The sequence below is a fragment of the Monodelphis domestica genome, chromosome 6 (assembly GCF_027887165.1).
Source record: "Monodelphis domestica isolate mMonDom1 chromosome 6, mMonDom1.pri, whole genome shotgun sequence".
NCBI classification, from domain to species: domain Eukaryota; kingdom Metazoa; phylum Chordata; class Mammalia; order Didelphimorphia; family Didelphidae; genus Monodelphis; species Monodelphis domestica.
Genome location: NC_077232.1, coordinates 140,387,748 through 140,415,543, shown reverse-complemented (window position 1 = coordinate 140,415,543; position 27,796 = coordinate 140,387,748). Strand labels below are relative to the sequence as shown.

The 27,796-nt window shown below is 37.5% G+C and overlaps 1 long non-coding RNA gene across 1 annotated transcript; it reads right to left on the bottom strand.

Moving 5' to 3' along the window:
* On the bottom strand, positions 1–27,552 carry LOC103103237 (uncharacterized). The gene is made up of 3 exons (XR_468953.2): positions 27,521–27,552; positions 14,720–14,952; positions 1–169 (listed from the first exon to the last, which is right to left on the bottom strand). It is a non-coding gene; the product is annotated as an uncharacterized LOC103103237 (long non-coding RNA).
* Between the last annotated feature and the right edge of the window lie 244 nt (positions 27,553–27,796).

Genomic DNA, 27,796 nt, shown 5'->3' with positions numbered 1-27,796 from the left:
CATTATGTATACTTTATGCATTTCTGAGTTTCTAAACTTTTTCTGTGTCATCTGCAAGCTTCATGTGTCATCTTTGGCTTCTAAAAAACTCCCAGAACTCCCCATTTAATTTCTTATGCCTACCTGGGATATATTGAAGCACTATGAATATCAGATGTAGAAGAGATACCTGTAAATATAAAACATTACAAAGTAATTTAAGGAAGGAGAAAGTGCTGATAAATAGCTAACAGACCTGGTTGAGTTTCAGGATCCAGTTTCTCACTTCTGTACCTGCTCATTGAGTGGATCCATTCTTTAAAGCTAAGATCAGACACTAAGTCCTATCTCTTCCAGTAAATCTTTACTGATACCTCAAGTCAATGATGATCTCCTAGAACATTGTTTTCCCTTATCTTATTTGACTTTTCTAAATGTCTATTATTGATATGTGAAAGGTACATTTCTTGAGGTCAGAGAACATATCTTTTAAAAAAATTTTAAATGTAGGGTATTTTTCCATGGTGACATGATTCGTGATCCTTCCCTTCCCTCCCCACTCTCAGAACTGACAAGCAATTTCACGGTGTTTATTATTAATACTGAATTTCAGTAATATGGCTGACTTTGTCACAGGTCTCTGAGCAGAGTGTGAACTCCAAGTATTTCAGATATGCAGGTCCATTGTAGTGATGTTTGCAAGGAAGTCTAGTGTTATGTTTTTGTTTTAGCCTTTAGTCCACGCTATTAGTAAGCAAGCTTTTATCTTCTTGACTTTGAGATTTACTATTCCATTGCCCATTCTTGGCTTGTTGCCTTTGCTCAGTTAGTTCATTCCTTGATCCTAGAAAGATCTCTGCCTCCTCTCCCTCCAATCTGTTAGGATTCCAGGGGGAGTCAGACGGGATGAGGAAACAAAGGTTGATCTGGGATCTGGCTGGAAGATAAAAGTATTTGATCTTTGTTGGTGACCTGCCTTCTTATGCCAACCTCTTTCCACGATGTGAGCCTGAATGGTGACTATCCTTAGGATCTTGAGTATTTCTGATCTTTACTCACCAACTTGACACCCTCCCCTTCGTTCCCAGAGTTCCTGAGCTGTCTCAAAATTGTTATCTGTACTTGCTCCCAGATCTCAATACCCATGTTTCCAGTGTCTGGTTAAATAAGTGGACTCTAAGTTAGAGGAGATGCTGTGTGGGGTGGGAGGAAGAGCAAGTAGGCTAGTAGCCCTGGGTTTTGAGTACGTGATGGGGAGTGAAAAGTAAGAACACTGGAAAGGTACAAAGTGTTGTGAAGGGCCTTAAAGTCAAGCATAGGAATTTGTTTTTGGTCCTGAAGGTCATAGGAAGGCAGTGGAGTTTACTGAGTAGGGAAGTGGCACGATTAGGGAGATCACTTTTTGGCCAAGTGAACAAAGGATGGGGTCAAATGGAGAGAGACTTGAAGCAGGGAGACTGTTTTTCAGCAATTTTTTATTTTTCTCAGATTGACCCTGTTACATCATGCTATTCCTTCCCCACCAGGAGTTTTTCAAACTTTTATTTCTTTCCTCAAGCCTTATACTGTCACCTACCATATCCCTCTTAGAATAGGACCTCTCCTCATGCATTATTGAAAAAAAAAACAATTGAGACATGTTCCAATCTCTCTCTATTCTCATATTCTGCACCTCAAAATATTTTTTATATAATCCTCAGTTCTATTCTCTTTGGTGACTCTCTCTGATGAAGAGGAAATCCTTTTCTTTGCAGAGGCCAGTTTTTTGGATCCCATTGCCTCTCTTCTCCAAAGGTTTATCCCTTTTACCCTCCTCCTTCTTGCTGAACTTCAGTCTCTCCTTATACTACTGGCTCTCTACATGCTGTTTGCAAATATTTCCAGATCTCTGTCATCCTTAAAAAAAAAAAAAGCTCTGGGGAGGGGGCAACTGGGTGGCTACTGGGTGGCTCAGTGGATTGAGAGCCAGGCCTGGAGATGGGAGGTCCTAAGTTCAAATCTGGCCTCAGACACTTTCTAGCTGTTGGTATATTACCCATCTACCTTGAGTTTTCTTTGTCTAACCTTTCTCAGTCATTCTGTCAGCTCCCAAGGGTTCAGCAATTATTTCTCCAGGAATGGCTTCAAAATCTATCACCAAATAAATGCCTGTTGGATATCTCTTTCTGGATGATCATCCAGGCATCTCAGACTCAACATGTCTAAAACAAAAACTCATTTTTTTTTTGCCCTGAACCCATTCTTCTTCCTAAGTTCCCTGTTTCCATCAAGGGCATTGCCACACTTCCAGTCATTCAGGTGCAACTTCAGTCATTCTTGACTTTTCACTCTCCCTCACTACCTTTCAGTTCAATCAATTGAAAAATCTTGACAACTGTACCTTCATGACATTTCTCATCTCCATCCCTTCTCTCAGTTCTCAGTTCTCTCAGTCTGAGTCCTCATCATCCCCAAACCTGAATTATTTCAATAGCTGCCAGTTTCTTTTGTAAATCCATCCTCTATATAGCTAGAAAAATATTTTTTTCTAAATTAAATCTGACTGTATTACTCTTCAGCTCAAGAATCTTCAGTGGGGTATTGGGGGGTGGGGCAGGCAGCTGTGTGGTTTAGTGGATTGGGAGCCGAGTCTGGAGATTGGAGGTTCTAAGTTCAAAACTGGCCTCAAATACTTCTTAGCTGTGTGACCCTGGGCAAGTCATTCTAAGATGGAAAGTACGGGCTTAAAAAAAAAAGAATCTTCAGTGGCTTCCCATTAGTACTTTCATAAAATATTATCTCCTTTTTTGACATTTAAATCCCTGAACAATTTGGATCCATTCTGCTTTTTCCAAATTTATTCCTTATTATTCTTCTGAAAGTACCCAAGTTGTCCTCTTTTCAGTTTATTGTACATAATATTCAATATCTTTCTTTGTGCCTTTATAAACAGGCTGTTCCTCATGTGTTTTATCCTCACCAGTCCCTTTTATAACCTCTAATTTCTTTCAAGGTTCATAGCAGGTTTTACCTCTTACATAAGACTTTTTATGATCTTTCTTATCATTCACTATCTCCATCTCCTGAAATGACTTTGTGATTGCTTTCCTGTTTCCATGTTACATTCCCACCCCCTCAGTAGAATACAAGCTTCTTGAAGGCAGGAATAATTTTCTTTTTGTCTTTATATTTCCAGAATCTAGCACAGTGACTGGCATGTAGTACCTTTTTAATAAGAGCCTCTTGAGTTATTTGTTCTTAACCTTTGGATGTAGTTAGTGCCATATTTTCTTTAGCTTACTTGTATTTTCTAATTATACTTTTCATATTTCTCATATTTTCTACCAGATTTTAAGGTAACTAAATGACACAAAGGACAGAATGTAGGATTTGGAGTAGGAAAACCTGAGTTAAAATCTTGATTCTGATACTTCCTAGCCGAAGAACCCTGAATAGGTCATTTAATAAAATCAGGCTGATAATAGCATCTATCTCTTAGGGTAGTGAGGATAAAATCAGTTAACATATATAAAACCCTTTGCAAATTTTAGAATACTAGATAATGCTGTGTAAGTATTATTATTGTTGTTATTATTATTATTTTTTTGGCCTTTGAAGGCTAAGGCCTATACCTTCTGTTGACCTTTTCTTTTGTCCAGCAGTACCTAACATAGTGCTACCATTGTGGTTTGTACTTAATAAATGGGTGCCCCATGAATCTGTATAATGTAGTAGAAAAAGCACTGAGTTTGGAATCAAGGAACCTGGATGTGAATTTTGGTTCTGCTATTTATTGCCTGTATGATCTTGGCTCTCTGGTTTCACTTTTGTAGTCTGAGGCTTCTTTTAGGAAAATTTAGGAGGTGAGACTAGATGATCTCTTCAGCTCCAGATACTATCCAGAAAATTGTTTCCTAGAGTACATAATCTTGCCAGGGATCAGATTTTACAAAGCAGAAGGATCTGTGCTTGAATGGCATTACATGCATAGTTTTTCTCTGGGCTCTTGTTCCTGGAACTCAGACTTTCGGATTTGCCAGATAGATATTGTTCTGGTCAGTGGCAAAGTAGTTAATGTTTCCTCATGCGCGCTCTCTCTCTCTCTCTCTCTCTCTCTCTCTCTCTCTCTCTCTCTCTCTCTCTCTCTCTCTCTCTCTCCTCTCCACCCCCCCTCGTCATTTAGTACTGTAGGTGAAATGGAAACAAGAGATTTTAGAGGGAATGGGAGCAGTTGCCTTTTGGTATATATTCTCCAGAGCTGTGATTTCATTAAAATTCATTTTAATTTCAACCACCTCTTCTTTAATTGATCATTTCCAATCTATGGGGATGACAACAAAGATCTGTGCCGTTAAGAGAAAAATAACGAAGTATCATCCCAAAAGTGAGTAAGTCAGGCTCAGAGGGCTCTTGACACCAACACTACCTTCTCCTCCTCCACTGGTCCAGGGGAGATGTGGTTTATATTAGTGACCTGGAGAGAGTTCATGCCCTTTTGAAGAGTGGGTTTGATAGAATGACAGGATGATTAATGGTTTATTTACATCACTGATGTCCAGACTGTCAGGACCCTTCACCAGTCTTTGATGTAAAACACAACATGAGGCCCTGGGTCTTCCTTATCTCCATGGAGGAGAGAAATCAGAATTAAACAATGGTGCCAGTGGTGGGGTTTGGGATGGGGGAGGAAGAATTGCTAACATTTAGGTGTTGAGGCATCCCAGCTGAGAAAACTACAATATGTCTCATTAACTAGGATGCTGAAATCCAACAGGGGGCCCATGTTAGCCAAAATCACATTATAGGCAATATGTTCTCTTTTTCTTGAACTTTCCGCTCTTTCCACTCACTTCCTCATTCCTTTTCAGCAGCCTCATCTTCTCTTCTACTTCCTCTTTGTCTCAAACTGCCTTGATGGAAGGAAACAATCTAATACACATCCTCATTAAGTTGATTGCAACATCTGTGGCACCCCACCGCCAAATCAAAGACCCTATGACAGCTTTAGATTCAAGGAGTACTTTCAGTCAATATTCTCTCAAAACCACAATTTATGAGCCTCCAGTTGTTTTCTTTTGCATATCACCTAGGGGACAAATTAGTTGCAAGCAGTAAGTCAGTTAACACATTTGGGCTTACTGTGTGACAGGCACTAGGCAAATTCAGGGGATGTAAAGAAACAAACAAAAACCAATCCCTGCCCTCATGGAGGATGTTTTCTAATGGAAGCAACATATAAATAATTAGGTACATATATAAGATGTAGACAGAGTAAATGGGTGGTAATTGGTACCTTTGTGGGACTGTGAAAGGTCTCTTACAGAAAGCTAGTTTTGATCTGAATCTTAAAGTAAGTCAAGGAAACTAAGAGGAGGAGATGAGGGGGCAGAGCATACCAAACATGGAAGAAAGCTGGTGCAGTGGCATGGAGGTAAAATAGAAGAGTGTCATATTCAAGGAATAGAAAGCAGGCCACACAGTATCGTAGAGTGAATAAGGGAAACAAAGTATGAGAAGACTCAAAAGCAGGATGAGTCCAGGTTATTAAGAGGGTTAAATCGAACAAAAGTTTATATTTGATGCTGGAAGTAATAAGAGACAAACTAGAACACCTTGTTGGGGGAAAGACCTGGTCAGACCTACAATTTAGAAAAATCACCTTGTCAGCTGAGTAGAGGATGAATTGGAATGGGGAAAAGGTTTGAAGTTGGCAGAGCAATTAGAATTAGTTGTCCACTTGGAAATTGATGAAGGAGTGAAATAGAGATATGGATGTATGAATAAAGAGAAGACAATATATGTGAGAGATTCTAGTGACCCACCTCTGCCATTTGTGTCAGGGTCTAGCCTGTGTAGGAACGATGTAAAACTCCAGGCACAAAGTATGGGGTTTCTGAGATCAATCCTGCAGCATAGGAAATGTAAATGTTTTCCACTGTCTTTTTTTTGTCTCTGTCCCTTTTTCTTCCAAATTCCTTCTAGCTTTATTCATGCCCTTCTCCCTTATTGAAACCATCATAGCTGGGGATGAGAGAATAGGCAGATCATTACCATGTAATGGAATAGTTTCACAGTCTTTTAAGAAATGTAATTTCCTAAAGGAAGATTTCCTTACAGAAATAATGTGTTGTCTCCTCTAGGGATGTTTTCATTTTGAAAGAAAATAATATTTGCATTCAAAATTTTATGCATCACTGTTATTGTTTTTATTGCTTTGTTTCTTTTCTAATAGAAAAGGTTCAAGATCAAGTTGCTTTCCTATTATTACTCTTTTATTTTTCATGATCTGCAGACTATTGTTGATCAGGTGGATGACCAGTTTTTGTTACTGAATACAGGGATGTAAACTTGCCTTACATAGATCACTAAAAGCATCTTTGGAATAATTCTGGTAACAGATAGGATGGTGGGGATTGCATATTCCTTGTTCTGTTCTCACATGGTTTCTTCTGCTAGGTCTCTATATTTTGGAAGCTTTTGATTCTTTGTCATTTGGAGATTAAAAGTGTTTGGTATGGTGGCAACTATTAAAAACATTTTATTAAAATTTGTATGGATCAGTGTTATTTTCAGATATTTATGGGTCATAGTTCTCAGAAGTCTGTAATGATGTTCCAATTCCAGTAGTTTATCTGTTTAATTTTCATGGAAATTTTGAAGTTTGTATTTTTAGGATGGAAATTTACTATTTGTCAATTTAAAAAGAATAGAAAACTTTTGGTTTCTAATTCTAGCCACCTGATATTGTCTCTCTAGATATCTGGTAGATGCAACACTTTTGCAACCTATAGTATTTCAGTTTTTCATTATATTTCCATTATTTAAGCTGTCTGCTTTCCCCCCATTTCATTAAGTAATCTGCATCAATTAACAAAATAACCATTTTTTAAGTTTCAGAGGCATTTGACCCAATAATGAATTCCTATCATAAACATTCCTGTTTTTTTAAATAAATTTGCATGCTTCAGAGATTTTTAATTGGTTTGTTGACAATGTGTTGTTGCTTGAGTTCATGTGGATGTTGCCCATGCAATGATTTTTAATCTTACCTTTTCATAGGCTCTATTCAGAGATAAACTACTTCTGGTTACATTCAATAAATCTAGTAGTATATGCTTATTTTCAGGCTTTTAAAATTGTTTTGTAAAGTGAAGTCTGTTTGTTCCAGAAGTATTTCTATAAAATTTTAACCTGTTTATCATTTGCTCTAAAAATATCAATCAATTCCTGCCTTCCTTTTTGTGGAGGAAGTGTTAATCTCTCTATAACTGGCTTAGGGTGATGAGTTCCATCCTTCATTAAACATTGCGCTTTGAAGTCTCTCAGATTCATTGTCACCTTCATACTGTGCCATGAATATACACTGAAACTAGTTTTCTATAGGTATTCATTGCTTCATAATGATATTCTTCCCATTAGGTTTAATTTTAAAATGCCAGCCATTCTGCTAAGATATTCAGGTTTAGCTTTTCCCTTTAGCCATATGTTCAATATGTCTTTCTGGAAAAGAGAAAGGTATTTTTTAGGTATCATCTCTATTTATTAGCTCAATGACACTTCTAGCTTCAACTTCAAAGTCTCCAGTCTCATCTTCCTTGGCTCACTAAGAATTTTTTAATTAACAAGTATAAATGATATTTTGATGTCATTGGGGGAAAGTTTCAGGAAACAAAATAGCTTTTTAATATTTTTTCCCCCAGTGGAGCCATGTAACTTGCATCTACTAACAAGAATAGTTAGTTCATTAGTTATTATAACAATGTTCAAGATGAAAACAGATGCCAAGTGATTGTTGTACCAAGTCTGTTGATGTAACTTTATTGTTGACATTAAATCCCATGATAATGGATTTAAGCTAGGCAGAACTATGATAAGCAAAACCTGTCTCCTTGGAAGATGCCACATTTCACATAAATTGTTCTTGACTTGTTTTGTGTTCATCATGTGTTTTTTAAGGAGAGCTCTGTTTTACACATGAACATTAAAAATTCCAGGCTTCTCTCTGTGCTTAGATCCATTTTATACACTGTAGCAACTGATTAAGACATGAGTTCAGAACTGAGTCAAAGACTTTGAATAACCAATAAAGGTGGTGCAAATATTATAATACTGTCTAGTGATTTGTTCAACAATAACCAAATCAACAATGATTTGTTCTTTATACTTCTGGAACTTTTCTTGCACACCACTTTTTGCTCTTCAGACAATATATTATATCCTCACAAGTGTTCATTTTTAAAGCAGTTCAAGCTAAGAATGATTTTTATATAAAATAAAAACATAATTTTTCTTTTTTTTCAAAGGGATCACAGGTATTCTCATCTTTTGCTAACAAATAAGTGATATCTTCTGTAAAGGTGGCATTAGACATATCAGAAATGAAGCTAATAAAAGAATATAATAATTTATGAACCACGGTGAAGTGTTTGAGGCAATAATTATATATATATATCTTATCCCTCCTCACCATTTTCTAGAGTTTTAGTCACCCTTGTTTATATAACTGTTCTGTTATTCATCCAATTACATGCTTAATTGTATTAGATTTATTTTGACACTATGCATGTCAAATTTAGGTGGAAATGGACTTTGTGCTGTATATTGACTTAGAATGCCACACATTAACATTATTGATGTTGTATTGTGGGCAACTAGGTGGGATAGAGTGCTGGACCTAGAGTCAGGAAAACCATCTTCCTGAGCTCAAATCTGGCCTCAAATGCTTTCTAGCTGTGTGACTCTGGGCAAGTCACTAAACCCTGCTTATCTTAGTTTCCTTATTTATGAAATGAGCTAGAGAAGGAAATGACAAACAATTCTAGTATCTTTGCCAAGAAAATCCCAAATGGGGTAATGAAGAATCAGACACAACTGAAAACAACAGAGAAACCACACATGTATGTTTTAATTGTTTTGTTGTTAAGCACTTCTTGTTTACTTTTTAATTTGGTTTGGGATGCACTAAGGACTTCAGTAGGCAGTATGTAGCACATTGAGGTCAGTTTGACCTCTAGTATAGATAACCTTTGACACAGACAATCAGAAAATTTTCATATCCTTCTACTTTATGAGTTCTCACCTATGATTTCTTTGTTTTTCCAAGCCTTAAGAGTATAGTTTTTAAAAATTGATGTTAAATTGTTTATTTTGCTCTTTGAATTGCTTTGATGCCTTGGGCATTGCCTTGATCTTTTGACTTTCATTTTTAATTGTTAAATTTTACTTTTAAAAATTTTGTTTGTTTCTTTTTGTTGTTGTCCTTAATTGGGTAATATTATATTCAAATTTTCTTCTGTACCAGCTAGATATTGATGCAATTTTCCTATGTATTTCCGTAAGTCTTTAATAGTTTTCCCATACTATTTATGCCACAGTGATATTTAATACTTATCCTTATGAACATTCCTTGAAAGTTCTACCTTTCCTCTTATAGTCTTTTCTATAGCAATAGCCATGCCATATTCTGTTGTATACAGGCCATAAAATGTTTTTATAGTCTATGCCTCAAATTGTGGGATGTAACCATGAAAAATGTGGGTTTTCAAGACTGTGAATCGCCAAAACTGTAAAGATAATTTTGGTGTCTTGATTTTCATCAAAAATAAGTGGTCACCATGGGAAAAATTCCCAAATATGAAAATACCCAAGTCAGCTGGGTTTTATGGAGATTTTAATTAATACAAATGAAGGAATTAAGAGAAGGGAGAGAGAAGGAATAAGAGGAAATAGTAGGAATGGCCTAGGCCAATTAGCCTAGGCCTGAGCCTTAAGAGAGACTGACCGGTCTTTTATCACTCACCACAAGATTTGTCCCAAGCAAGCTCTAGTGTTCAGAGAGCCCCTCCAATTCAGCTTCCAAACTTAACTCCAACTAAGTTCAGAGAGAGCCAGATCCTTTTAAAGAGAATTTTCTCCTATGTCACCTCCCCTAAATTTTCACATCTACCAATCACAGTAGACGTTTTCCCCAGGACTGCCCATTCTTAGTTCTCACCACTCTTTAGTTCTCAACTTCTCTGGGTAGACTAAAACTTCACACCTCTTTGTTAAGCTTGCCTTTTGTAAGTTGCTTGACCTTTTAGTGATTAATTTAACCTTTATAGGTACTTAATATCCTTTTGTATTAGATCTAAAAATAGACCACCTAGCTTAAGGTTCTAGCTTCACTATAAGTATGAGTTAGGGACTTTTTCATTATTCCATCAGGAGTTTACAACTTTATCTTCCCCTAAGGCACTGTCTAAGTATAGTTGGAGTAATGTTAAAATTCCCAATACATTCCTGATCAAGTACCTCCATTTGTTACAATAAGGGAACAGCTTAACCAAATCTTCTAAGGCAGAGTCTGAGCAGTTTTTAAGATTCACAGGGAGAATGTGTTAATAATGATTATAGCAAATACCACCTTTTTTGAATTACTTTTTTAAAATATAGTTGACCAATTAGTTGGATTCAAGCTGTCAAACTTAAAAAAAACTTTTAGAAAGTATTCTTATATCCTCTTAAAATCATTTGAGACTTTGGGAATATTTTTGCCATTGATTTCATTAGTAGATAGAACTTAGAGTTTATATTAAATGGACATTTAATGACTTCAGGTTCTTTAGCCTTCCCCTCTTCAGATTTAAATTATTCTTTAATTTCTGCTTTAAAAAAATGAATCTGAGTTTAGAAATAAAAGTTATTTCTTATTATTCTCCCTATATTGATCTATATTACATTGTTGTATAACTTATTATTTGGGATATTATTTATCAAAACCTTTATGAAACCATTGCTTATGACTGGTAAGAGCTATTTCCTCTTTCATTTCATGTGAATAATAAAAACATTCCTATTTTAGTCCATTTCCCATGCATTTGTGGTTTGCCCATTTTAGTGGTCAGTAACGTTTGAGGTGGATCATTTCAGCAGGTGGGGTATGGCTATTTCTGATTTACCTCAATGTTTCTTTCCATTTTACAGTACTAGATAGAACATGAAAAAGAAACATTTGTTCCGTTATCCTTCATGTAAAGTTAATCATTATGGTGACTCTAAGTAGGGTCAGCCTCTAATTCTACACGAATTGACCAGCATTTTAGGGTTCTTGACAGACCTTCATAGCTATTATAGAAGTATCAGGATAAACCCTATATATCACCCTATGTAGTATTTTACAACTACTGTTGTTCCTCCAACTATTCTCCCCCACCTCACCCCCATCATAATATGGGATTTAAATGTATTGTTATTGTTGTTGATGATCAAGGAATGGGTCTCTAATGGTAAAATTCCACCCCCTTAGGTCTCTAGTAGGAGAAATGTATTGAGCAGATATAATTTCTTAGCACTATTATAATCACACCATGCCTGTGATGCTCACTTGTTTCACTTACGCATAAAATCCCCGAACAAGAGAAATAGTTCTCCTTGGCTCTTGATCCATGTCTTTACCATGCTCTTCAAAGAAAAATCCACTTACTTGTTTACAGTCATACAGATAAATGGTGAGGTAAGTTCACCTTGATCTAATGTTTGAGTATTTAGACGATGATCCTGTATCCTCAGGAGTGGAATAAGGGGGAAGTCAATCCTTGCCAATGGTTAGGCCACTGAAAAATCCACACTCTTTTGAGTGAAAGGGGGCATTTCTCTTGATTTTGATTGCTCCATTTTGTTGTGCCTATGGAAAAATAGGCAGGGGGCTTGTCATATCCCACAGTCCTGCACTAGTTTCAGCCCTGAGTCTGGCACTTCTAAAAGGACTCTTGAAGTTAAATGGATTCTGAATCATTTACTGGAAGTGCTGACAAAGCTCTGGCGAGGAATGGAGGAAGCTCCAAAGTTGGGTCTCTTACAGGATTCTCCTCACTACTTGAGGGCAAATTGTTGATTGGTAGTCATGAAATTCACAAAGACTCATAAACGAAGAATGTAAGAAAAGGCAAAAGTTGAAGAAAAGGGAAAAGCAGAGAGATCATATGAAACATGCATAAAGATCCCCCTCCAAAACTTTCTGGCTACTCTGTTTCTCTGTTCTCCAGTGGAAAAAATGATGCAAGGTATGGCAGTATAGCTAATGAGTCATGACCCTTAACGACCCACATGTGGTTCCAAATCCTCAGCCTCCGGCACATAGCCCTCTTCATCTAACTACGTTGTGGGCTTTTTCCTTTTTTAATGAGTCTCTTTCAGTCCCTCCCATCTTGCTGCCTAAAGCACATAATATCTCAAGTCCAGGGGACTTGGTGCTGTGGATGGTTTGTAGACACTTTGCCCCCATTTATCCATTACTGCCTCTGAAGTCTTGTGCGCATAACCTGGCATATTCCACTAGAAGAGGTCTACAGTGAAGAAGAGGAAGGGACCTTCCATTTGTTTTCCTTCTTCCATTATCTTTGACTAGAGCGAGTTTGTGTAGCAGTTCACTTGAATTGAGCAAAACAAAAAACAAAAAACAAAACACAATCAGGGGTTTGCTGGAGTCAATTTGAACTGGCTCTCAAGACCTGATGGTTAAATCTTCAGAGTGAGCATTTATACCTTGCAAAATGGCAAATGTTATAAATCAGGTCATAATTTACTCTTTTGTTGATTTCAAAACTGATAAAAATAGAGAAAGAAATGTTTATTGCTGATTAGGATTAAAAGTATGCTGAATATTTTTTTTTTGAGAGTCACTTGTTAAACATTTATCAGTACACCTCTGGAAACAACTCATGAATACCAGGAATCTACATTGGTGTAATTTATTGATGTTAAAATAAAAGCTATAAGGAGGACATATGCCAGGCTGTGATACAGCTACCTAGGTTTCTTTTATCCTAATTTGAGATCTATGGCAGCTGTGAGGTCCATTCAGGAGCTGCACAGCTTGACCAGGACTGCATATTGAGCTAAGAAAGGCTCTTAGCACGGGAGATTACTCTATTTTAGAATAAAGAGTAAAGAAAGGGAACTGGTGGCCTTTACAAACATCCGTTTAGGAGAAACAGAACCCAAGCATTTTTGATCACAGAAATCATGAGTAAGTTAGGGGGGGAAAAAAGGTACACAGAGATTAGTAAAATTGCTTTGGCTCTCTGTGGTTAGATCTATAGATTTGCTAGTTACTCTAATTACTTCTGTTTACCTGCTCTTCCTCTGGAGGAAAAGAGGTTAATATAACTAGGATGTCTACTTTCTTCTGCACCAGGCTATTATTTTCCCTGTGATGAATTTTCCTCCCTTTTTTATTCCTTTCTTTTAACTCCATTTCCTTCTTTTTTTCTTTTTTCTTCCTCCTTTCCTCTCATTCCTTTCTTCCTCTTATTACTTACTCCTTTCCACCTTTTCCTTCCTCTCATTTTCTCATTTCTTTCTTCTTCCTTCTTTCCTTTTCCTTTCTTCTTCCCTCACTTTTTCTGTCTTTATTCTAAACTTAATAACCATTAAGAAAAACAAAGATTAGATAAACATTTGTTTGTTTTCAATTTTGAAAAATGGCCATACATAAAACTACAAGCTTCAAGACAGTTCCAAATTGTTGAAAATGTTTATGTTATCTTTACTAAATTAATAATAACAACTGGTTTGTCTTCCTTTCTTTTCTTGATTTATTTATATTCTATATAATTTTTATAGATTGTTTTGCAATTATTATTGTGAAAATGGGAGTTATCTGCATAGTTTCGTCTGTGGACTTACTTTTTACATTTTTCTTTCTCCACACGGTGTCACTTTATATAGGTCTTCCCATATTTCTCTTAACTTTTCATATTTGCCATCTCCCATGGAGCAATCATATTCTGTTACATTGGTATTTCACAGTTCATCCAACCATCCCTCAAGCCAGAATTGCTTGTTTCCAGCTTTTTTGCTTTTATGGATAAAATCACTATTAATAATTTTTGTATAGATAAGTCTTTTTCCTTTGAATAACATCATGAGGGTACAAGCTTATGAATGGGATCCCAGGTTAAAAGGTAGGGAACAGTTTTACAGGCTTTTATGCTTATTGCTAAGGTATGTATTTCAATTAACCAGGTTGTGAATTCAGTCCTCAGGGTCACTGGATCATAGGAAGTTAGAGCCAGAAGTTATCTGAGAGAACATCTAGCCTATCCCTCTCATTTTATGGATGAGGAATCTGGGGACCAAAGAAGTGGAAGTTATTTAGCACCTACTACATGCCTATCACTTCATGATGAACCAAAGGAGGTATTAAAGTAAGATAAATTATAGTCATTACCCTCCAAGAGTTTATAATCTGGCTGGAGAAAGACATAAAAGAGCATTTACTCATCATACTTTGTCAAGAGCATGCTATAGTGGAGAGTACATTGGACTTGGACTCAGAAAACTTTATTATCTACCTTTGCAAACTTTAAACTGCTATGTAAATGTGAACTTCATGGCATAATGGCATAGAGCACTGGGCTTACAGTCAAGAAAATTTGCATTTGAACCCTTTGTAAGATACTTACTACTTGCATGGCACCTAGTGTGTGGCTCTTAAATCTCTCAGTCTCAATTTCCTCATTTATACTGTGAAGAATGAACCAAACTTTCTTTTTCTATCAATCAGCAACTTTTAAATTAATCAATCAAAAACTTAAACACCCATACTTCATACCAAGTAAGCGTTTGCAAATCACTTGCTAGAGTAGGTGACAACTCCAGAGGCCACTGCCCTACACCCTTGGGCAGTGCCAGCAAAAAGATTGCAATTGTTTCCATAAAGTGGAGGAAGGGACAGAAAGTGATGTGGAAAAAGGACTATAAAAAGTCTTGAACTTACTGTTCAGGGGATCTTTGGCTTGGATATTGGGCTTGGATCTTCTTTGGAGGAGGACCTTCTCCTTGGGACTTCACCTTGGGAGACTCTGTATCAATGAGCTGGGTGAGTAGCTGGCCTTCCTTTCTGGGCATCTGGAGAGACTGGTTCCAGAGAGGCCTTCCTTTCCTGGAGGAGGTTACATTGGTACACCCCTTGTTGAAGACACCACGTCTGGCTGATGATTACTGGAAAATCTACATGGGGAAAAGGGAGGTGGTAAAGCCCTGCTGTGGCTGAATCCCACACTGGAGCAGTGCTTAGGGTGATAGCCTAGATAATTATCTATCCTCTTCTTATGTTTTTCGAATTTAATTCTTTCTACCTCTTTGTTAATAAAGCTACTAAAAGTCAGTTTGGCTTAAGCTATAATATTTTTAAATCAGCCACCACAATATTACTTTAGAACTTTCATATTAGCTTAAAAACCTAAATTTAAAAATTTTACAATACCTCTCAGGATTGTTGGGAGAATCAGATAAGATATATAGGACTTTGGAACCTAAAAGTGCTATATAAGTGTCAAGAAAAGTCAAGTCAATAAGTATTTATTAAGCACTAACTTTGTGACAGGCACTATTTACCCTCTAAGTACTGCAGATACAAAGTAAGGAAAAGGCAACCTTTGCCTCAAGGAGCTTCTATTCTAATGAGGGAGACAACATGCTAACAACTATGTAAAAACAAACTTTATACAGGATAAACTGGAGGAAGTATCAGGGAGAAGGCACTAGAATTAAGTGTGTGTATGTGTGGGCAGGAACAGTTTCTTTCAGAAGAGGGACTGTAGTTGAGAGCTGAAGGAAACCAAGGGAAGCCAGGAAGTACAGATGATGAAAGAAGTATTCTAGGCATGTGGGATGGCCAGTGAAAATACACTGAGTTGAGCGATAGAGTGGATTTTGCAAGGAATAGCAAGAAAGTCAGTGTCACCAGATCAGAATATGAATGGGCTTTACAAACCCAAAAAAAGACTTTATATTAGATCCTGAAGGTGATAGAGAACCACTGGAGTTTATCAAATAGGGGATTGACATATACCCAATCAGAGACTCTGCAGATCTGCAGTTTAGGAAAACCATTTTGATAGCTGAGTTGAGGTTGAATTGGAGTGGGGAAAGATTTGGATCAGGAAGACCAATTAATAGGCTTTTGCAGTCATCCAGGGCTGATGTGCTAAGGGCCTGTGTACAAGGGTGGAGACTATGTGTGAGGAGAGAAGGTATATATAAGAGATGCTGAGAAGGAAGAATCAATAGGGTTTACCAACAGATTGGTATGGAGAGGTGGTGAAAAGGAATGAAGACTCTAAGGTTGATACCTAGGCGGCAAGCCTGGGTGACTGGGAGGATATTAGTGTTCTTAACAGTAATAAGGAAGTTAGAATGAAGGGGAGGATTGGGGAGGAGAAATAATGAATCCAGTTTTGGACAAGATGAATTCAAAATGTCTGTGGGGCATCTAACTCAAGATGTCTTGTAGGCAGTGGGAAATTTGAGATTTCAGGAGGTCAAGAGAAGATTTAGGGCTAAATAAATAGATTTGGAAATAATTTTCATAGAGATGAAATAGAATATATAGGGAAAAGAGAAGAAGGTCCAGAATAGAGCCTTTGGGGACACTCATAACTAATGCGTATGAAGTAGATGAAGGTACAACAAAGAAGATGAGAAGAAACAATCAGACAAGTAGGAAGAGAATCAGGAGAGTGTAGTGTCATGAAAACCTAGGAAAAAAGAATATCAAGAAGGAGATTGATAGTGTCAGAAGCTACAAAGAAGCCAGGGAGGAAGAGGATTGAAAAAGGGCCATTGGATTTGGCAATAAAGAGATCATTGGTAATTTTGGAACTTAGAGTTCTGTTTGAGTGACAAAGCTGAATGCCAGGCAGCAGATAAAAGTGGGAGAGGAAAGGAAACAAAATCAATGATTATAGATGGTTTTCTCAAGGAGTTTAGCTGAGAAAAAGGAGGAGAGATAGGGTAATGGCTCGCCAGAATGAACTGCTCAAGTGAGGGTTTTTTGAAGCTGGGGAGACACAGGAGTGTTTGTAAATACTAGAGAAACAACCAAATAGACAAAGAAAGAATGAAGATGAATGAATAAGTGGGGATAATAGGGTAATCTGTTGAAGAAGACTGGATGATATGGAATCATATGTACATGTAGAAGTGTTTTCCATGGCAAAGAAAGAGGCCACCTCTTCCTGTGAGAGAAGGAGGGAAGATAAGTAAGGATAAGCCTGTGAATGAGATGAGATGAGAGAGAAGACAAGAGAGAACTCTTGGTGAAAGGTCTACATTTTTTCAGTGAAAGAGGACACAAGGTTCTCAGCTGGAAGGATACAGGAAAGGAGAGCCATCAAAGGGCGGAAGAAGGATAAAAAGGGTTGGAAGAACCACTGTGGTGAATAGAATAGTAAATTCTTCAGGGAAGTTTAAAGGATTTTATTGCTTTCCTAAGGACCCAATTGAGATTATGTAATACAAATTTGTAGTGAATTAATCCATCATAGTTTCATGGTTTTCTCTAGTTTCACTCAGCAGCATATGAAGAGGAGCAAAGGCTCCGTGTGGACAATAAGAGTAATCAAGGATTGGATCTTGGCAATAGGACGAAAGGGGTAGGATTATAGAGAACACAGTGTAAAGTTGAACAAGGGGTCAAGATGGTGAAAGAGGAGAGTGTATCTAGTGTAGAGGAGATTGTCTGGGAAAGAACTGAGGTTTGGAGGGGCTGAAGGCACAGGGTTAGGGGTTGTAAGGCAGAGAGAAAGATGGAATGGCAAAAGACTATGACTAGATAAAGGAGCTTCAGAGTTCACAAACATGGAAGTGTGGAATACTTCTGAGTGATGGCAAAATTGAAAGTGTGATCATTTCTATGTGTAGCAGAGATAGAATGGAGGAATAGATCATGGAAAATGGTTAAGTTAAGGAATTGGGGAGTTAGGGAGTTGAGGAAGTATCAACATGTGTGTTGAAGTCCCCTAGTATGAGGTCAGGATTTGCAGAAGAGAGAAAGTCTGTGGGACGGGCATTGAATTCATTGAGGAAGGAAGATGAGTGTCCTAGAAGTGACAGATAATGTCTCCTAGAATTTTGATTGAGTCAGTCAACTAGAATTTAAGTGCCTACTGTGTGCCAGGAACTGTGCTATGTACTGGGGATACAAGGAAGGCAAAAACCAGTCCCTGCTTTCCAGAAACTTGGTCTCATCATGGGAATTGAGAGCCTGAACATACTGTAGTTTTATGTATGTAGGATATGGCATTTCTCCTAGCTGAGCCTTGAAGGAATCACTTGGGCTCCTTTAGCAGAAGTCTCAGAGGGACCTCAGCTGAGTTTCTCCCATGAATTAGTCCTTCCCATTTTCTTATCATACAAAGTCTTGCCCCCATCTCCCAAACTGGGGCCTCGTGTTCTGTGGTTTCTCTTTTCTGACTGAATTTGTCTTTAAAACATGGATTTAAGGTAGCATTCCATGTTTCTTGCCCCAGTTGCCAACATTGCATGCAAAAGGTCCTCTCCACAGTTGCCCATATCTTATCTATCTAAATATACCTTAAATATATTCATTCCCTCTTTTTGTTATAAGAGGAGGAATTTTCCTTTGTTTCTATGAATGCATTTCATCCCACAGATCCCTTGTGGAGCACACAGCAGTCTTACTTCAAACTCATCCTCTTTGGAGCAGCTTCTCGAGCAACTTCAGTTAAATTCTTTCTCCTTACAGCACAAATGCCTGGAAATCTCTGACTAACTAGTGCATCATCTCTTGGTGGGGAGAGTGAGGGAAAAATAATCCTGCTATCTGGCCCCAGGAATGCAGCCGTCCTGTTTTATGAGGCTCATTTCCTAAGGGTGTTTTGGGTTGTTTTTAAAAATCTTTTGGAGGAGGGTAGATAAACTACATAGTCTTCTTAGCCTATTGCCAGAGTAATTTACTTCTCTCATTCTGTCCTGCTAAGAGTTATGCTTTCCTGCTTAAAAGGGTGTTGTGGCAAACAGTCATGCCTCATGGACTGAATCATTACTAAGAACGGTGAATGAATGATTTTGGGTCCTTCCTCTTAGGTATGTGAATTTGACAGCTTGAAAGGACTTCCTGCAAGGAACTTTGAATATGAGTCCTGGTGAGCATGTGGGTGTCTAGAAGTATTTGTTCCACAGTGTAAGAAAAAAGTCAGAAACACTCAAGGTAGTTAGTTCTCAAAGGATTATTCTAAGCCATGGTCAGATATAGCTGCCTACAGGATTTTCATGCGAGCTGGATACCAGTTTCCTGGCAATGCTAGGAATGTCCTTAGCTTAGCTCTTTTCTAATACTGCTATTATGGGATCAAAATCTGCTGTCTAGAGGAAGATTGCAGGAGGATCTTGGAACCGATAACTTATTCCGAGCAAAGAAAGAGTGTCAGCAATGTATTGTATTTTGTTTGGAAGAACAAGTGAGTTAACAGAAGGTCATGGATCTAGAGCAGGATGGGACCTCTGAGACTATCTAGTTCAAGCCTCCAATTTCCTTTTCTCTTTACAATGAGCAAAAGTTTCCTGGGAGAGAGAAATCTCAGGGAAACCATGGAGACAGTCTGTACTAACCCCTACTATATCACCACCGAAGTCCCAGGAAGATTAAAAAAGAAATAAGAAATAATATTTCAAGGATCTGCAATTTCTTCCGGGTGACTGCTTCATCATTTCCCCTTCTACCCCTTCGAAGGTGAACTCATGAGCTGCTTTGGCCTCAAAACATTCAGTTCTAAGTCTCTAACCCACTGAATTTAGCTGGATTGGTCCTTGGACAACAGACAACAGTCCATGAACCGAGCCCACACTACAAGGCTTTCTAGTATAGGAGCTGCCTGATGTTGCCTTCTTCCCTGATCTAGCCTTGGAGAAGAGATGATCATCTCCATACCATTCGAGTAATACTTCAGTGGAATACAAATAGTTATGGAAATGTTGAAAGAGTTGGGCACAAGGGTATGAAGTCCACAGAGCTGCAGATTTGAAATACAGTCATATCTTCCACTAGATTCCCAGCCAAGTCCATTTTTTACAGCCACAACTCTGAGGCAGAGTGAGACCAGAGAGCAGAAGGTTGGAAGATAGAAAATGGTTCCCCTCATTGCCCATTCAATTCAACAGCCATTTTAAAAGCATCTAAATCATGCCAACCACTTTGCTAGGCTCTGGGAAAACATACAAATAGGAAGTAAAAAAGAAAACAATGCTTGCATATTTTATTATATCATATCATATTAAAATGTTATATTATTATAGAATTATATTCTAATCAAGCCAAACAAATGTTTATTGAGCATATACTATGTTTCAGTCACTGTGCTAAGTACTGATTATACAAAGAAAAGCAGACAATCCTTGGGGGGAAGTTTGGTGACTCAGTGGATTAAGAACTAAACTAAGAGACCCTGGGCAAGTCACTTAATCCCCATTGCTTAGACCTTACTCTTCTTCTGCCTTGGAAACAATACACATGGTTGATTCTCAAATGGAAAAAGAGGCTTTAAAAAAAGAGACAGTCCCTGCTCTCAAGGAGCTCTCAGCCTAATGAGGAAGACAACCCACTATGTACAAACAAAAGAAATTAGAGGTAATCTCAGAGAGAAGACCTTGGCCTTAAGGAGAGTCTGAAACAGTTTCTTATAAGAGGTGGGCTTTTTACTTGGATCTGAAGGAAGCCAGGGAATCCAAGAGGAAGAGATGAAGGGGGAAAGCATCACAGGCATGGGGCACAGCCAGTGAACATGCCCCAAATCTATAAAGCATACCTGGGGTGAGGAACAGTGAGGAGGCCAGTGTCGCAGGATTACAGAGTGTACAAAGGAGAACAAGATGTAAGGAGACTGGAAAAGTAGGAAAGGGTCAAGTGATGGGACATGTAACTACAAAATATTTAGAAAGTAATTGGAACAGAGGAAGTGTTAACAGTTGGGGAGTTGAAATAAGAACTTCAGTTCTTGTTTAATTTCAGTAGGAAACAGCCCTTCATATGAGTCTTTCATGGAGTTAGGGAATTCAAGAGGCAGAGTTGGGGCAGGAGAACCAAGCATGGTGAACTGTGTGTGCAAAGGAGTAAGCCATGGGTTGTATAGTATGGAGGGGAGAGGGGTATTAACCTGAAAAGATAGATTAAACTTGGCTTGGTTGGCTCTCCATCACAATGGTGCTTAACCATGTTTTCCAAACTAAAAATCAGGGCGCATGATTGGACAGTGAAATTTATGCACAGATTTATTGTATAGAACAAATGTTATTTTCTCAAAATCAGTCCTGTTCCAGTAAATCTGGGCTAGATGGCGACTGTGGGGTGGACTATATGACAGCCAACACAATCAGAAGACCTGGTTCAAGTTCCCCTTCTGACACACCAAGGGCAAGTTCCTTACCCTCTCAAGGTTCCAATGCAGAGCCACACTGGGAGATGGATTTCCTCAGTGGAAGTCCTCTAGACCACTGTGACATCAGAGGTCCAGTACCTTCTCTAGCAACAACAACAACAAAATGGAGACTAGTACCTGGGTTGGGTAAGGCTTGATACATCCCTATTAATCCCTGACTCCCTGTACTAGTAGACTCCCAATGTATTGAAGAAGGGAAGGGGGGGGGTGGAATAAAATCCTAGGAGGTAGATGCTATCATTATCACCATTTTACAGTTGAAGAAATTGAGGCAGTCATAGATTAGGTGACTTGTCCAGGGTAACTGGGGCAATAAGTGTCTGGAGTCAAATTTGAACTCAAGTCTTCCTGACTCTAGACCTGGTGCTCTGTCTGGAGGCAGCTAATGTAATGCATAATCTGAAGTCGTTTACCTTTAGTCTGGAAATACTGTCCAGGTTTTCAGTCAACCTACAGCAGCACAAACAAAATACAATGATGCAAGGAATACCAGGTTGAAGGGGAAAGATATATTTATTCTAATTTGGTGGTGGTGGTGTGGAGAGAGACTTTGAAAACTTTAGGGATATCGTTGAAGTTGAAGAAATGTGTAGAGCTGGTATCTTTTGGCCATGGTATCTGAGGCAACAAGGGAGTACAGTGAGTGGATAGAATTTTGGATTTGAAAGTATGAAAGACCTAAAATCAAATCCTGCCTCAGTCATTAATTACTAGCTGTGTCACCCTAGACAGGTCACTTAATCTCTACAGCTCAGTTTCCTCATCTGTAAAATGGAGATGGTAATAATCATATCTACTTCAGGGTTGTTATGAGGTTCAAAAGTTAAGCACTTTGTAAACCTTAAAGTGTTACCTGATGCAATTCACTATTATTATCTTTTTTATAGTCATTAGCTGGGAGAAATTTCAGGGTGTTCCCATATCTCAGGTGTTGCCTAGCTTTACAGAGAGGCTGGACTCTTCTCTCCAGCTGACTTGAAAGATTAAGGCGGCGAACATCCATCAGGCTGCAGGTGCCCCCTCCCCACCACCTTCTGTCTTTCCCCCAGGTGCTAAAGCAGCTTGTCTGGAGCTTATTTCTATTTTGTACAAACAGGTCACAAGGCACCTCTAAGAGCTACTCAATTCCTTTCTCTCGTAAGGAGAGTTGGAATCCATTTTTCAGCTTGGTGGATTTGCTCATTTCAGAAAGTAAAGTAAACTGACTCATGAGGCAATCATTTCTTCTATTAAAATAAGCATCCCTGTAAGGTAGGGAAGGAAGCCTGGAGGACTCGTTTTACATGGTGTATGTTTGGAGGGTGATTTGGAGGGAGAACATCTAGTTTGAAATTTTCGTTGAGATTTTGAGCAAATTCAAGTTGAGAAGATTATATGTGGACCAGAAGGGAAGAGAGAAAAATAGCCTCGTTTACTTAATACCTTTTCAAAGTTATACAAGAATTTCTCATAAAAACTTACCTTCTAGATGAATCCTTAAAAAAGGAGTATTTTTAAGACATATAAGATGGACTTGGTTTCCAAGAGTTCCCAAAGCAGGCTAATTGGTAGATTAGAAACATCTTTACAAAAAACACTGCACAGTGTAGAAATGCAGAAGAAAAGCATACGATTTACCACTTGTTTATATGGGTATGTGATTGGGGGGCCTTGGATTTAAACTATTATTACAAAAATGAATAATATGGAAATAGGTACCAAGTGAGAACATTTTTACAACCCAGTGGAATTGCTTGTCAACTCTGGGAGGGAGAAGGAAGAGAGGAGGGAAAGAAAATGAATCATATAAACATGGAAAAATATTTTAAAAAAATACCACCCACCCCATGAAAACAAGCAAAAACTAACAAATAAGTCCTGGAAAGATTTTTTTGTTGTTCTGTTGTTTCAGTCATTTCTAACTGATTCGTTGTGACCACATTTGGGGTTTTCTTGGCAAAGATACTGCAGTGGTTTGTTATATGTCATTCTCCAGCTCATTTTACAGAGGAGGAAACTGAGGCAAACAGGGTAAAGTGACTTGCCCAGAGTCATATAGCTAGTAAGTGTCTGAGCCTGGATTGAACTCAGAAAAGAGGGGTCTTCTTGACTTCAGTACTGCACCACTGAGCCTCCTTGAAATATTTTTACTGGCCTGTAAAATTTTCACCAGTTCTTCTCATCTTTAACCAGTGTCACACAAAGACTGAGTCAGATCTAAGTGAAAACTGGTAGTCTAAAGAGATAATGCATTTTAAAAATATTTTAATATTTTCAAGTTCTTACTGCTTTCTCAATTTCATTCATGCAGGACTAATTTACAAGTTATTACAATTACAATTAGAAGCCAATCAAGTGGTAATGAAGGAGGATGAGACCTAAATATTGGTATATGATGAATAAATGATGACTTTGAACTAGCTCATTTGAGAGCCTCTCAGAGACATCTGACAGCTTAGTTCTGTAGGTCTCATTGAATCTAATCTCCATTCTGCAACACCTTTCATAAGGACAAAGTGTGTCCCTCTAGAATAGCCTCGGAAAATACACAGTATTGATTCTAAGATGGAGGGCAAAGGTTTAAAAATAAAATAAAATAAATGGGGGGATCAGGAAAGACCTCCTAACTTAAGTGCACTCTTGGAATTTTTTTTCATAAAATTTTTTTATAAAATTGAGATTGCAGCTAGATCAATAAATAATTTTGTCACTGAAAACCAAGGAAGAAAAGGCAGTCACCTGGATTTTTAAAAAAATAGAATGTTAGTGACTGAAGAGGTACCTCATGATAAATGTTAAAGATGCCCACCCTTAAAAGGACCCAGTCATACAAAAATATCTATAGCAGCTCTTTTTGTGGTGCCAGAGAATGGGAAACTGAGGAAATGCTTATCAATTGGAAAGTGGCTGACAAAGTTGTGATATATAATTGTGATGGAATGTGATAATGCTGAAAGAAATGATGAGCTGTATGGTTTCAGGAAAACCTGGGAAGATTTATATGAACTGATGCAGAGTGAAGTGAGTAGAACTAGGAGAACACTGTGCATAGTAACAGCAAAATTATAAGGATGATCACCCAAGAAAAGATTTAACTATTCTGATTAAGATAATAATCTAAGACAATTCCAAAGGGCTCATGATGAAAAATGCTATCCACTTTCAGAGAGAACTGATAAACTCTGAGTATTGATTGAAGCATACCTTTTTTGTTACCATTTTAAATATATGACATAATATAATAAATAGGTAACATAGCAATATCATGACGTGATTTGTTATAAATATATAATAAATTATAATAAATATGCTTATCAAAGAGAAACAAATTCTAACAAAGCTATGCCCCCAATCCAAGTCCTATTCCTTTTTTCCCTCTTTCTTCATTCTTCTCTTTCCTCCCCAAGAAGGCAGGTAATATGATATAGGTTGTATATATTGTCATGTTATATTATATCATTTTCCCATTTGTCATGTTATGAAACAAAATATATATTGTTTACACTAGAGAAAAATGCATGCTTTATTAGTTTTTTAATTTCATGTGTTTTCTTTTGCAACATGACAAATATGAAAAAAACACTGTCAGTAATTTAATATGTATAGTTGATATATTGCTTGCCTTCTCAAGGGGGTGTAGGAGGCAAGAAAGGGAGAAAATTTGGAACTTAAGTTTTAAAAAAAATGAATATTAAAAATGATTTACCTAAAATTGGAAATAGTTAATGAAATAAATATTTTTAAATGCCTACTCTATGTCTGTCCTCTTTCTAGTGCATTGTACACATAAACATTTTTTTTTGAGATGCCTGCTCTTCCAATGCTTACCTCCATGTTTGTGTATTCTGATGTGCCCCAAAATGTTTCTTGTTCCTATTTATTTCTTCTTAAATATAATCTCTTTTCCATCCTTTTTTTTTTTACTTTTAAAAGTTAAGCAAAATGGGAGTAGCTAGGTAATTTAGTGTATAGAGAAACAGGTCTGGAGATGGGAGGTCCTGTGTTCATATATGATCTCAATTGGCTAGCTTTGCCACTCTTTTTCCTTAGATCTCATACTTAATACCAATTCTAAGATAGAAGGTAAAAGTTTTTTTTAAAAATGTTAAACAAAATGGCACAAAACTGTATTCAAGCCTGGTATGTCTTTCTTTACTCTCTTCTTTGCCTCTTGAAATCAGTAGCGTTTTGAAAGGACACTGGTTTCTTTAACTCTTATTAAAATATAAGTTTTTGATCATCATTGAGATCCTTCAAGTTACTAAAATATCAGTGCCTTTCTAGGTTTCTGTTGTGTCCTGTGTTTATCTTTCAAGGATTCTACCACACTTAGGTTTTCTCAACAGGAATGCTTATGAGTCCTCAGTCTATTAAAGGTGCATTCTCCTCCCTACTACTACTACTACTACTACTACTACTACTACTACTACTACTACTACTACTACTACTACTACTACTACTACTACTACTACACACACACAGAATTATATACAGTTTTATAGATTATATTATAATTGATTGAAAGCCTTTATTTTGTTTGTTAGCATATCATTTCCCAAGATTTGCTTTTCTTTATAGGGTTTTGCTGCTAGACTGTGTGTGATCTTGATTGGTTTATTGGTACTTGATTCCTATCTGCACACTTTTATTTTCTTTGACCTAAAAATCCTAGATTTTTCAGAATGTGTCTCAGGGTGTTATTTTTGGATCTGTTCAGTCTGGGGTTCTTTTCAGGAGAGTTTTTTTTTCATTTTGCCCAATGCTCTAATAGCTCTGGATAGTTTTCTTTTATAATTTCATAACATATGCCATCTATTTTTTTTCTTGGTTATGGTTTTCATGGAGTACAATGGTCCCCAATTTTTTTTGTTTTCTACACCATTTGTTTTTGATAGTAAATATTTTACTTTTTTGTCTAATTTTTCCATCTTTAGACTTTTTCTAATATTTCTTGTTCTCTGATTGAATCATCAACTTTTGACTGCTTCATTATTTTTTTCAGGGAGACAACTACCCAAGATTGTTCACTTTTTGCTGGAAATTGTATATTCTCTATCTAAGTTATCCAATTTCATTTTTTTAATCTTTTGTTTCAGCTCTTCTTTGATTCCTTTCATCCACTCTTGGAATTTTTTTTGGCTAATTCCCTTTTCCCCTCTGAGGTTTTACTTGTGTTTATTTTGAAATTAATTCTTTTCCTCTAGGGTTTTCTTTCCCTTAAGGTTGCTTGAACACAAAATATTTCTTCATTGTGCTGTTTTCTTCTGTTTGTTCATGCCTATTATCTCAGATCTTGGATTAGGACTTGGTACTAGACCTAGGTTCATCCCCTTCTTGTTGGATAGAATTACTAGGCCTATCTCCTGTTTGAGTCACAGAGTGGGACTAAATCTTGCCTCCAATAATAACTGGATTTTTCTGCCCTGTGCTCTGCTTTGACCTGCTTTTCCCTTTAGTCCTGGGCCTTGGATCACAATCCTGATCTTGGGCTGGGAGTTTGACAAAGTATTGTTACTAACCTTATATGTTGCTGTAGTCTATCATTTCTGGATAACCTTCTGGAATAGAGATACTGTTGAACTTAGGCTAGTATGTCTGAGGGTATCTCCCAAACATTGGGTGTAGAGACCTCCCGTGTTTCTTTATTCAGTTGCCTATCTGGAGTCCAAGTTTCATGCTTTAGACACTTGAGAATGATGCTTTGGAGGCAGTGATCTTGATTAACCTTTTAAGGGCCCCCAAGATTTCATCAAGCTCAATTTCCTTGTGTCCATGCTTATTGTTTATCATTTATCGGGAGACCTCAACTCTTAGAGCAAACATCACTTCAGATCTTAGCCCTGTATGCTGACCTTTATGGGTAATGCAAATGAAAATATTGGGCAAAGAAAAATGGATCTGCAAAAAGCAAAGGAGCTCAGAACTTTTGGAACACGAATCAGAGGAAGAAGAGAGGCTGTTCCAATGGAACCTTGAAGTTAGCAGTTAGGAAGCTCCAGCTGCCTGAGACTTTATATCCTTCTTGGCTGTTTCTACCTGAAGGTGGAAGACAGACCTCTTTATCTCCTCTCTAGCCATTGCCTTCTGCCTAGACTGCAAACTGAAGAGAAACTTGGTTTAGCCCAGAAGAGACTTGTCAGCAGTGCTGTTAATATCTACTCACAGGGGAAGATAATTTTGTTTTCTGAATTGACTATATTTCAAAATCTTCAATCAACAGGATAACTTAGAAATTAGGGAGACCCTAACTTTCCCTTTTCCCCCCAATCTCTTCTTACCCCCTCTCCCCAAAGAACAAAAGATATTTTAGTTAAAAGACTAGTTGTGGGAATTGGTTATTAGTGGGAAAATCTTCAACTTACCATCTGTGAGAAGATTCTTCATTCAGGCACTTAGGGAAAGAGACAGGAAGTAGTGTAGGGGAGGGGCTCAAGATTCAGTCTCTTCCTTGGCTTACTTCCTGTTTCAATTTCTCTAAAATTCCCCACCACTATAATTCACCAAGTTTCATTATCTACTATAGTAAGGAGCTCAGTGGTATTTTTATTTGGTTTTGTTTTCTGTTTTTTTTCCTTTCATATAGGATGCTTCTTCATTGCTAGTGTTCCCTCTTGCTCAGGGGAGCTGGGTTTACCTAA